Consider the following 12,915-nt stretch of genomic DNA (forward strand, 5'->3'; position numbering starts at 1 on the left):
CACCCCAGTGGTATCTCAATGAAAAAACTGTGAGCATGATCAAAATCCAGAAAAAACTCACAGTATATCTCATGTAAAGGTCTTCACTAGTTACACTAGTTTTCGCCAGCCACGAAGGTACACTGTTACCATTTGGGAGGTGGTGCCCAACACTCATAGGGGCAGGCACAACTATATAGAGCCTGTGTGTTCATGAGGGTAAATCCTCGACCACCTAGAATCACACAAAAGCGGAAGAAAGGAACGTGACATTCAAGGCGAACCTGCAAATTCCGCCCACAATATCATTAACACTAGCGAGTGGTGTATTTCAAATAACCACTGTGTACATAAAGTACTCAGAGTAACATGATACTAAGTAACTGAGGCAGGAGTAAAAACTATCACACACCGTCCCGGCTTACCTTAATTATAATGGTCTTTCCCATCCGCGTAGATACATCTAGGGAGACTGCCTCACATAAAGTCTTTTCTCAGGACGAGAAAAAACGTAAACCGGATCGGTACTGTCCAATTCGAATCTAAACAGTTCACGATTCTGTGATGATATAAAACAAACAGAACAGGGAGCCAGATTAGCACCCTACAACATGAACTCATTGTAATGTGGGCGTCTGATAATGCTGCTTCCATTGAGGAAGTGTTATAATAAACACACCTCATGGAAAAAAGCCAACTGCCTTGCCCTTTGATATACGGGAAACATAGAGGATTCTAACTGGCACAGCCCATCAATATGAACGGGAGACGGGAGACGCTGCTTACCTTTATTCCGAGGAATGTCCTTCGCTCTTCGTCACAGTGATTCTGTGAGCCGTTACGACAAACGTTCAGGCTCCACATATCCGTGTCATGCACGCGCTCGTGTTGTCATGTGACATACACGCAACTTAAAATAAAGCGCACTCTGATCTTAAAGATACAGCCTCACTAGATGTTCAAAAGCGGGCCGTTCTCAGTTAATCAAATATTAACATGTTTTGTAAAATTAAAATCCCACCATCATGCACGTGGATCATAACGTCACGGTCCAGCATCATCAAACTCTATGATGCGATAAATTTACCAACAATTATTCAGAGGTGTGCCACACTCACCATGAATGTAGGGAATCCCATGAACAGTTAGGAACTGGTAAAATGTACTATGCACCTAGTCAGCAAAATTATCATACCGTCAACAACATAAATATCCTGTGCTAGGCAAAATCTTGTGCCTAGATTCTTTTGAAAATATTTTTTTTATAAAACATTTTTTTCCAAGAGAATTGTTGCCTGGACTGTAACGAAACAAAGAATATTACAGATTCCAATCTATTGCTTCATTTAAACCAACCAGGTGACTCCTGCTCAGAAAGGTAAGTTTGGTCTCTTCCCTGGACAGAGTCTGCTTGTCCAGGGAGGTATTGTTAGTGATCAAAATCTTTTTCAGTACTGTCCATCTTAAATCATCGCAACTATGGTTGCGCATTATAAAATACCCTAGTCAAATTCCTCAATCTGATGCAGCTTCTATGTTCGCTGATACGGGTTTTGATTTTACGTTCTGTTTTCCCGATATATATTTTATGGCAAGGACACCAAATAGCATATACAACAAAACAGGAATTACAATTCGAGAACACTCTTTGTTCCCATGGTCTAGATAGACCAATGTCCACCTCAAGGTACGTTTTGTTAGTGGGCAACATACACAGGCCCCACACGGGGCATGTCCTCTCAATTTAGGTAACCCCCACTGCTGGGTTATGGTGACCTGCGTATCAACCTTATTGCTGATGTCGTTCCTGCTAACCAGTTCCTTGACATTACGTCCATGTTTAAAAGCACACCGTGGGCTGTCAACAGGTATCTTTGCTTGTGCTAAAAGATGCCAATGTTTCTTGACAATCTTAACCACATGGTTGGAAAGGTGTTGAAAAAAACTAATGAGTCAGATCTAGATGAACTAGGTTTGTGTCTGTATTCCAACAAGGCCTCACGGTGGTTATTTGAGACTCTCTTCAAGGATCTTTTGACAATCTTATTGGGATAGCCTCGTTGGATCAAATTATGACTCAGAACGGAGGCTTCAGACTCAAACACGTCCTTCTCACTGCTATTCCGTTTGAGCCGTAAAAATTGTCCGAATGGTAAACCATCCCTCAGTGATTTAGGATGGAAGCTGTCATATCTGAGGAGGTAGTTCCTGTCAGTAATCTTGTGGAATGGTTTTAATCCCAACAAATTGGTAGAAGAATTGGAAAAGATGGTCAAGTCCAAAAAATCGATCTGTTCCCTATGGAAATTCATAGTGAACTTCAAAAAGGGATTGATCCCATTTAGCCATTGGAAAAAGGTTAGTAAGGTTGTTTCATCGCGATGCCATATCAACAGCACATCATCGATGTACCTTCGCCACAACGAGATATGATCTCTGAAAACATTATTTTCACTATAAACACTCATGTGTTCTACGTAATCCACATAAAGATTAGCCAAAGAGGGTACCACGGCCGACCCCATGGCGGTACTGTGGGCTTGTTGGTAAAAACGGCCATCAAAATGGAAATAGTTCTCAGTGAGAGCCAACTCTGTGCACCACAAAATGAAAGAATTAGGTGTCATGCCGGACCTTCATTTAGTGAGTAGCAACTCCTCAATGACATCCAGTGTGGCGGTCTGCAGAATTTTTGTATACAATGAAACAATGTCCATAGTCTTAAGGATGTCTTCACCCGGATTGAAATGACGGTTCTCAATCAAATTGATTACTGCCATCGAGTCTTGAACATATGAAGTAATTTTACTAACAAAAACTTTTAAAAAGGAGTCAGCAAATTTTGCTAGTGGTTCCAACACTGAGTTTGTGGATTTTGGGCAAAATATAAAACAGGGGAACACTAGGATCCTTTTTCACTAGGTACTCAGCCTCCTTCCGAGTTATCCAGTGTCTGTGTTTAGCTTTCTCAACTTTATGGGCAATTAGACTCATCAAACGTCCCATCGGATCTTGTTCTATAGGTTTATAAAATGACGTGTCTGACAATTGTCAAAAGCATTTCGTCACATAATCTTCCCGATTCAGCAAGACAATCACGCCACCTTTGTCTGCACTTCGTATTACTATAGATTTGTTGTTTTTAAGTGAATCGAAAGCTTTTCTCTGTACCGCTGAACAATTTTGGAAAGCATATGGAGAATGGGTACGTTCCATTTCTTCCAAATCTGCGAGGACCGGTTCTCTCAAAAACTACGGATTCTGGACTGTGACTGGTGGAAGGCAGACAAAAAGAGGATCGGGTGTGCAAACCACTATTCCTTTCTTCATCCTAGAATGCTATAAAAACTGCAACGATGTGCACATATTTCACCATGTCAAGCATCTCCTCAATGCCTTACGGGGGCCAGCCGCATCACCTTTAGGTCTGTGCTTGGGCACCCAAGGTCTTGTTCTCAGACAAACCAACGTCCTTCACACACAGACTGAACCACTGCATCCCACGTAGACAACTGAGATCCCACGATTCCTTTTCTCAGGTGGGAACTTGATTCTTGAAAACAAGAATGAGAGACAGACATTCCTCAGTACTTGCTGCAACGAAAGGGGGCACTCTGCCAGTTCAGTTGACGAGCAACATGACCACTACCGTTTCACAGAGAAACCGAAACCGCTTCTCTTCTGCAGTCACTTCTCTCCATGATAAAGTTCCCACTTTATTTGTTTTAATAGAATGACACTTTCTGAGACTTCAACAGTGCCATGATGCCTTCAGGTGTATGTTGGCTTTTTATAAATCCCCCGAAGAAATTACACAAACAATCACCTACGGAACATTCTCTAGGAACGGTTACACCACAGTAGTGCCTGCATGTTAGGGAAGCAGTATTAGGGGGAGGGGGGGCTATGAATAGTTGTCAGAGTTCATCCCCTGCATCTCCCTATACCAAAAATGTCCGGCGACTGCTTCTACAGTGCTATGGACACCTTAGGAACACCTTAGGGACACCTTAGGGATCACAGAACAATGAGGTGAAACGAGAGCTAGGACCACCTATGCTACAATGGTTCAATGGAAACTCATGCCTGGCTCGGCACCAGAAATGAGAGAGCTGTCATATAAAAGGTTTCTTCGTGCCGAGAGATCACTGATGTCGGTACACCCGAGTCCACTATTGGTGACAAGACACATGACAGTGGGATGCGCTTCATGAAGAATAGCGCGCAGACCAACCAGACTCCCCACAGAGTTGCCACCCAGCGAGATTGGAGATGAGAGGGTGTATGTTGGGGACACAGATGGCTCTTATAAGGTGTTGTGAAGGGTCAGTCACAGAAGGCTTATGTTATCTCTATGAAATGAACAAAAAAAATTGAAATCCATCGAGTAACTGAGTAAGAGTGTCCCAAGGGATGTTTACTGAACCTAGTGCATGAAGATAACAAATAAGAATGCTCCTTCAATGTACCAGGCCCGGGCTAGCAATACCCAATGTAATGGCCTGCAAAGCAGCGTGCAGCCCCCGTGAAGGAGGATGGGGGCTTTTTCTTCATTCAAGACAAAGGACTCCAAACTTGCTGTGGCGCACATGTCATCAGCTTGGGTGTTTATTTGGATCTATGTGATATTTCCACATTTTAAAGCCTAACACAAAAATGACTGATTTCTTTTGCCCGTTTTTGTATGGCACTTAAAATGACGAAATATCATATTCTGGCCCTCCCCCCAGCAATCAGAAGCTGATCTCCTCCCCAACCGGTTCCTCTTCTGCCAGCTTTCTATTAAAACAGGGGGGTAGTACCCACTAAACCTTCCCATATCTTAACCCCAAAACTGATCATGGCCAATACACACTCACTCCCAAAACACACGCACATGAACAAAACATTAAACACTTACCTGAAGTAATGCTTTTTTCCTCTCTTGCCTGTGCCTGTCGGCCCGTGCGCGCACTTGTGTGCAGCAGGAGCAGAAAGTTTAAACTAGAAAAACCGTTCTGTGCGGTCACAGAGCGATCTTTCTAAATCTATCATCTTTTTCTGACGAGTTTAAAACTATTGTTTTCACTTAATACCGTTTATTTTCATCTCTAAGCAACGCATGTGCAATGTTAGAAAAGTATATGCCACTGCGAGGTAGGCACGCAACCAGTGTAAGATCTGTCATGGGTGACTTATGCACCCAGGTTGCCGCTATGGCCATTGATATGTTGCAAAAACAAAAGAGTTGAGTTGGTTCGGTGATGAGATGTAGCTTTGCACATTGTGGATTGAACACTGACCAGGCAACATTGTTTAGTACAGAAAGTGCAGCATAGGAACCAAGCAAACACCTTCCATCTGCAAAGTACCCAACCTAGGCGTAAGCAAGTGCGACCGAATGTGCCAGTACCTACAGAGAGGCACAGCACGGAAACATTGCACCAGTGCACGTGCTAAATTGCACGGTATTAGCACAAGGACAAGGTTTGCCCTAATTCTAGAAACACAGGGACATATTAGAAAACCATTGCCCTGTGACAAGTGCAATTTGGCATGGTATAAACACAAGGGCTAAAATTGTCCTCATGTAAATAAGATACATTTTTTCGATGCATTTTTGCACCAGGGCAAAGTCTGTCTCTAAAGAATGAGAAGCAGGTGGCCCCATCATATGAGTCCCAGTGTTGCATATTCAGAGTAGGCAAACTGGCACACTGAAATATTGTGCAAAATGGTTGCAGGTCACATGAAAAGGATGGCTTGCAATGCGGAAGCAGTGCAGGGCAGTGCTTTAAGCGTAATTCGAAATTGTTTGTGGGGTGACGGTCTGGAAAGGATGGCGTGGCCAGATTGTGCTGGGCGTGGCCACTAAAAGGGGCAGATGAGTTAGACAAGTGCCACCTGCCCAAGCCAAACTAACAATACATTATGAGGCCCTGAAAACATGTTATTTGGTCAACCCAGCATGGTCTCATGTGGTCTTTGTTTGCATTCAGTCTGCAAAATGTAAACACAACTCCCTCTATTTCCATTTCCAAGTCAACTGCTGTCTGTAAATAAATCCCTTTCTGACTCTGCATATGTGAAATTCTGTCATTGAACAAATAACCTTCATTCTGTAAATAGATCACCCAGGCACTGCAGGGCCTGATTTACACGCAAAAAATAAATCATCGATTTACAGATTGAACTCTGCGCAGGTTCCCTGCTCTGTCTGCCATGTCTGTCAGGCTTGCGCGAGGCGAGCAGAACTGGCCAGTGCAAAGACCAAGAAGAGGACATGATATGCAAACTCTCTCATTAAATCAGAAAAATGAGGAATAACATGGGTGCGGAGAGGGAGGCACTGTGATAATGCACTAACACGCCCCATGAAGTGCAAACAAACCCGTATTTACAGATTCACCTCTGCATCTGCTCAAACAAAAAAGCACACAAATTATACCACCACCCATGACCAGGTGCAAGGTGAGACTGCGCCATGGATTTGCAGGTTTAGAGTCCAACATGCAATCGTAGTGAAAGATCACCACTATGCCCGTAGCAGCATTGCTTATACCTACTGGTACATGGAAGGAGGAGGCAAAGGAGGAGGAAGGCCACAATCTACCATACACATACAACGATATTCGGCATGCCGATGAGTAAGTGTATGGCACAAATCGCTTCACCCCCAAGTCATGCTTGAATTGACCAGGGAGTTGGAGAATTATCTGTTGTCATTAACCATGGGCTCACAGCCAATACTAGCCTTTATAAAAAAAGAAAAAATGCAGTCCACTTCCTGGGGACCAGCACATTCCAATGGACCACAGCCATTGTCCGGGGAATTTCACAGCCTACACAATCATGCTGGCTCAAACTGCTTCTAGGCTGCATCAGTGCACGTGTGCACAGCCAAGTAGACATGCCATGCAATGTGCAGGCAAGGCAAAGAGTGGGACAAGAATACTTTGCAGTAGCCCACTTCCAAAGAGTACTTGGGGCAATAGATTGCACACATGTTGCACTACTGCCCTCAAGAACCACTGATATCAGAGCAGAAATAATTGCCATTCAGTGAACGTCCAGGTCATCTGCGATGCCAAGGGTCACATAATGTATGTGAATGCAAACTGCCCTGGATGCACCCACAACATGGGAGTGGGCTGCAGAGCCAGGGAGCATTCCCACAATAGGTGTACAGCATGGCAAAGTGACTAAACACACAAGCTGCACTTTGCCCTGCACCCTTCAAGAAAATAAGAGCAACATTCACACATCACGGCCATGCAAACATGTGAAAAGTACAAAGAATGCTGCTGCATGTCACCGAAACATTCCCCAATGTGGAAGGTAAGACTCAGGTGTGCAGGATGCACATGAATGATGGACTGGCTACAACAATCATGGCAGGACATGGCATGATTGCAAGGAACACAGGACATGACACCTAATAACCCAAGAACTAACCAAGATGTCAGTGTATGCCAGTGTATGGGCCAGCACCAGTAACACGTGCACATAAGCACCACAATTGGACAGACTACCAACAGCATGCAGCAGATTCCTAAACAATGTACAGAATAATTGAAATTTTACCAACTCCATGTTAGCTGCCTGCGACAATCAACCAAATAACACCAGAAAGACACATTCACCAACCCTACCAGTGCCAAATGAGGACAATACTGGAATGAATAGGACAACAAACATGCCAATGCCTGACGTGGACTACCTTACCTGCGTCACTGCCATTGTGCTGTGCATCCCCACCATCGCCACCTAACATTGTGCACCCTCATTTGTGTCAGGAGGATCAGTGTCCAGCAGAGGGAATGGAAAATTTAATTAAAGGAGAGTGCATTAATTGCATTCACAGTGTGGGTGTGAGCTGACTGTGCAATGTGACCGGAACGGAAACCAGATTCATGACCATTAGAGTGCATGTACACTGTCAAACATATCCCACTCATAATGCATGGGTCACCATTATGTTTACTTTTATGTCCAATCATGTCACTTTGGAAACTAGCATTCTGGATAACATCACTGAACAGGCAACTTCAGCATCACTTGCAAAGTTCCACTGTGGGAGATCCAGCTGCACATGGTACAAGATGACAATGACCGTGCACATAGTCAGTGGGGTTGATGAGGAAGGGGCGGGGTGAGGTGAGAGGTAACACAAGAATGTAGTGCAGAGAACTCAAAAGATAGCCCACCTTGACAAAATCCCAGCTACAACCTGCCCTGAGGATCATCATGGGAAGGGTTCTCCTGCCCACGTAAGGAATATGCCTTGTCCTCCTGTGCAGCTGCCACGCGTAACACAGAGGCATGCAACTAGCCGCCAATTGCAAGAAGGTCCTGGTGACTCTCCTTCCGTGTCTCGTTCATGTCTGCCTGCATAGCAGCCCTTGATGCATCCATCTGGACGTTGATGGTATCCCTCAAGGAAGACATCACAAGACAGAGACTCTCCCTTGAGGTCTTTATCTCCTCATACAGGCTTGCCCTCAGGGCAGAGATCTCCCCATGCAACAGCTGATATTCTGTGCACTTCGTGGTATTGGACGCAATGATGTTGTCAGCGAGGCAATGCATGTCCCTGCCGATCTCCTGCATTATGTTGCCCTGCTGCACGATTTTGTGGATCACCTCCATGTCCCAGTCAAGACGTGGAGCAGGCATACATCCCCTACATCAGCATAGGCACTGAACACTTGATGATGCAGTGCATCCCTGCCTGAGTGATTGCAATGGCAAGGCCTGTGGGTCCGCAAGACTCACACTACCAGCACACACCTCCTCTGCCACCAGGATGGGTGTGGGCAATGTTGCAGGCACAGTGGTATCTGAAGATGCATGGCTCACCACGGGGCAGGGCCATGGTCCCCTGCCCCCCTCAGGCCCAGCTTCCTGCATGGGACTGCTCAGTGGTTGTTGACCCACCATCTGACACAAAAACTCTGCAACATCATCATCTTCATCCTCATCCTCCTCCCCCCCGATGATGCCTGCGCAGATATGCTGATAATGGCCATGCACTGCAGCCCGGCCGCTGCTGGTGCATTGTTGTGCACCCCCTGATGAGCACTCTGGCACCTGCTCCCCCTCAGCTGAGGCTTCACCTATAAAAAGTAAGACAACACAAATGTGGGTTACATCTGGATATACATCCATGCCTCGCAAGAAATGCATGCAGCTCAAACGGCCTACTGAAACATGAAACAGAATCCCAAAATGGCCCCATATTCCTATCCCACAAGCATAACAACCCTATCAGGAGCGGCTTGACACCCCAGACACCCCGAATAGTACAGACAAGATAGCAGTGTAAACTGATGAGTGACAAAAGGGTAATGCATGCAACTACCACATGCCACATAAGCCTCCAGGACTCACATGTCATACACTGACAGTGGCATGCATATGAATCTGCGGCACATAATCTAGAAATGCAAGTGTCATGTCCCATACAGGAAGACACCATCAGCTTGCCATTGAATACCTAGCAGTCATGACCTTGCCATCATGATTGGATGCACATGTCAAAATGTGCATGTATGTGTCTGCTACAGTATACAGAGATGTGGCCAGCTTCATATAGCTACACTGACAGAACAAGCAATTGATGCATGTTGAGGCAGCACAGGCAAACGACATGACAACATGTAGCCGGGCTAGAATGTGTAGAAAATGCACAATTTGACGATCAGTGGGATGTGTAAGCAGGTGAATGATGCTGGTAGGAGTGTGGCATGCAAACACAGTGGCATAGTTGCATATGCAAAACCTGTGTGCCAAGATGGCAAGAGACCAGCCAAGCTGGATACGAACCCTGCAACCCGTCCAACATATAATCAAGTCTACATGTGTGGATGGGCCATGTGTAGTCAGTGGCCAGTGTAATCAGAATACTATCCCTCTGCAAAGGTTACAGTCAAGGTTGTATCAAGGGACTAATACACACAGGCACCACAGGCATGTTATGCCAAGGACTGACACAGAGGTCCATGGGGTGCACTATCATGTTGAACAAAGCATGGACACCCCAAATGCCCCAGCCTCGCGAGTATACCTTGCCATGCTGTATGCTACCAGCATAAGGGCTGCAGTGAATGCCCCCCCACCACACTACATTGGCACTGCACCTGTCTCTGTGTCACTGTATGAATGGAGCATTGAATGACATACACAAATTGAGTTCAAAAGAATGGTGAATAAATCTAAAGACAGAGGCTAGCAGATGAATGACCTGGATATAGCTGTAGAGAAAACATGGAGTCAATCCAGAGAGACACTACTTCAAATTAGACCCAAAAAAGTCACTCCACTGTTAGTGTTTGTGTCTACATTCTGTTTACAGAGTAATAAGGAAAAACAAATTGTCAATAAGCATTGGGATATACTGAGGAATGAGGTCAGAACCAAAGATTTATTTCCCGAGCCACCAGTATTTGCCTATCTGGGGAGTGAGAATCTGAGAGACATGCTAGTCAGCATGATAGATAAGGTACCCAATATTAACAGAAAAGACAATAGGGGAATTATCCATGCCTAAGCTGTGGCAATTGCAACAGCGTGATATAGGGTTTGTATGTCTTCCATCCCCGCATGGGGGAACAAATACAGCTAAGGAATTCTGCAACCTGCTCTTCTGAGAATGACATCTATTGCATTAGGTGTCCTTGTGGCATGTACTACGTGGGAGAGACCAAACGAATGTAGAAAGTAAGATGGGACAAGCAAAACATTTTATTGAACATGGCCACACTATTGCGCAAATTAAATTCCAGATTCTGGAGGTTGTCAAAACAAAGGAATTCCTAGATGACATTGCAAGAAGAAAAGTGCAAAGATTGGGTTCACAGACTGGAATCCTTGGTGCCTAACGGCATGAACGAAGAACTGAACTTACACTGTTTCCTAGAAACAAGATCTCTGTGTGCACAAGACACATTATTGTATATGGAATTGCACAATATTTGCAAGATTGTCTTTATTTTAATTTTTTATCCTTTCCATGTGGATACTCTCTGATGACTAAACAAATGCCACATTGGTAGTTGAGTACAGATACAGTCTGTGATAATTGTTGATAATTAGGAGTCCAACACATTTCTTTTCATGTTTGTCTTCAAATGGGTTAATGTTCTCTTTATTTGTTGTTTATGATGGGCTGTTTATTTTCATATTTTTCTTTCCTTTCCTTTTTTCACTCTTCTCTTATGAATCACTTGGCTGTTTTGACACTACGAGTTTGCAAATGTATGGGACAATGCTCGACATCAACATTTCATTAATGGAATAGCAGAGAAGGATTTTTGTAATTAGAACTGATATGTGACAGTCTATCCTACAGTTACTTATTGGAATTTATCACATTATTGGCAGGGCTGGTTTACCGCAACTTCAACCATTGTCCTGTTGCGCACAGGGTTTAGCATTTTCCACCAGCAAACTATCACTTAGTTTAGCAGTTTATACAGTCTCCCTCTCACAATATACTATAAAACATCAGCATTGGACTATTGGCAACACGCACCTTATGTGAGATATCCAACCACGGGCTGGTCGGTATGAAGATGTAATATAACTTTAAGTCACAGCATGCGTATGTGATGCGACTCACTGACATCACACGCTTAAGCTACGCTGGTTGATTCACGTAGTCAAGTGTTAGAAGGTCACGTGGCTTCCCACCTATCAGAATACTCAGAGAGAGATCAGAGGTCACACGCGTAGTGAACTGGTATGACATGAGAATTATAGAGTGAGAAGTAAGATGGGGTCGCCACAAGCAGAATATTAGAGTATTGGGCTTGAAGGAGTAGCGTTGTTTGGCAGAGCTTTTCTGCACTTTCTGCTAGATGCGTTTGTGTAATCGCTATCTACATAACACATTCTGCGCGCATGGCCCCACCTTTTCTCACTCTGTCTGATAGTTTCACAGCATCATTTCTCACGGATGCGCCGGAGACAATTGAAACAAATATACTAATGTAACATCTCATTCTTCCTCTGAGATCACTGTCCTGTGTGTGAACCAGCTCGAAACATGCCTTGTAGCTCATCCATCTTCACAAACCTGCCTGTGCCCTCTTACCCCGCTGTCGGAAAATTACTGCTAATGTAACCCTGTGCCCTCCTAAGGTATTCTCTTGATGTACCAGAAGTGTGACCCTGCTGTGAAGCCCACCCCAGTGTGCCCCCTACTAAAACCAGACCTCTGTCACATTATATTGCACCTTAGAACTAACAAAAGTCAGCATGCCATAGTTGCTTTGATGTGCCCAGACCCACCCCATGATCAATGTTATCACACCGACCAAGACCCCTAAGCCTGGTACTCCTTATAAGTCATAAGTCATAATGAATGATGCTCTGATTTTATGTACGCAATTTATAGGTTCAAGAAGATATACTTAAGCTTATACTAATGATTGTTGTTTATTATATGTTTAATGGTAGTTTCTCATACTAGTTTAGTTATTGTCTGCCTGCCTCACCGTGACCTCACCCTCACCCCTCCTGGACGCTGGCAGCCGGATCACATGATGTTCACCCTCCCGCCAACTGGGCAACCAGTCCGGATGAAGCAGCATATATTGATCCATATGTATCTTTAGTGTCCATCCAATCCTGCACTGGTTTTGTATCCTATGCTAACTATGACGCAGATTTGCTATATATGTAAAACATTTTGTAATGTTTGCCAGAGCACTTTCGGGGCAACAGAGTTCTCTGGATGCCAATTCTTTATAAAGAAAAAAACGTAACTGCTGCAACCTGTTCTCTTAGTCTCATTCCCCATTGGGGTGTGTCATATTAATTTGTATTTGCACATACAAGACGGGGAGTGAGCCTTCATATTTGGTGACCCCCACAACATGATTGGGACAGGTGTGCCAAGGCCCCACGCCGAGCCGCGAGATCTGGTACGCCCCCAGCAAAACCATTGCCTCCACG

The sequence above is a fragment of the Ambystoma mexicanum genome, chromosome 6q (assembly GCF_040938575.1).
Source record: "Ambystoma mexicanum isolate Mex_15411 chromosome 6q, UKY_AmexF1_1, whole genome shotgun sequence".
Taxonomy (NCBI): domain Eukaryota; kingdom Metazoa; phylum Chordata; class Amphibia; order Caudata; family Ambystomatidae; genus Ambystoma; species Ambystoma mexicanum.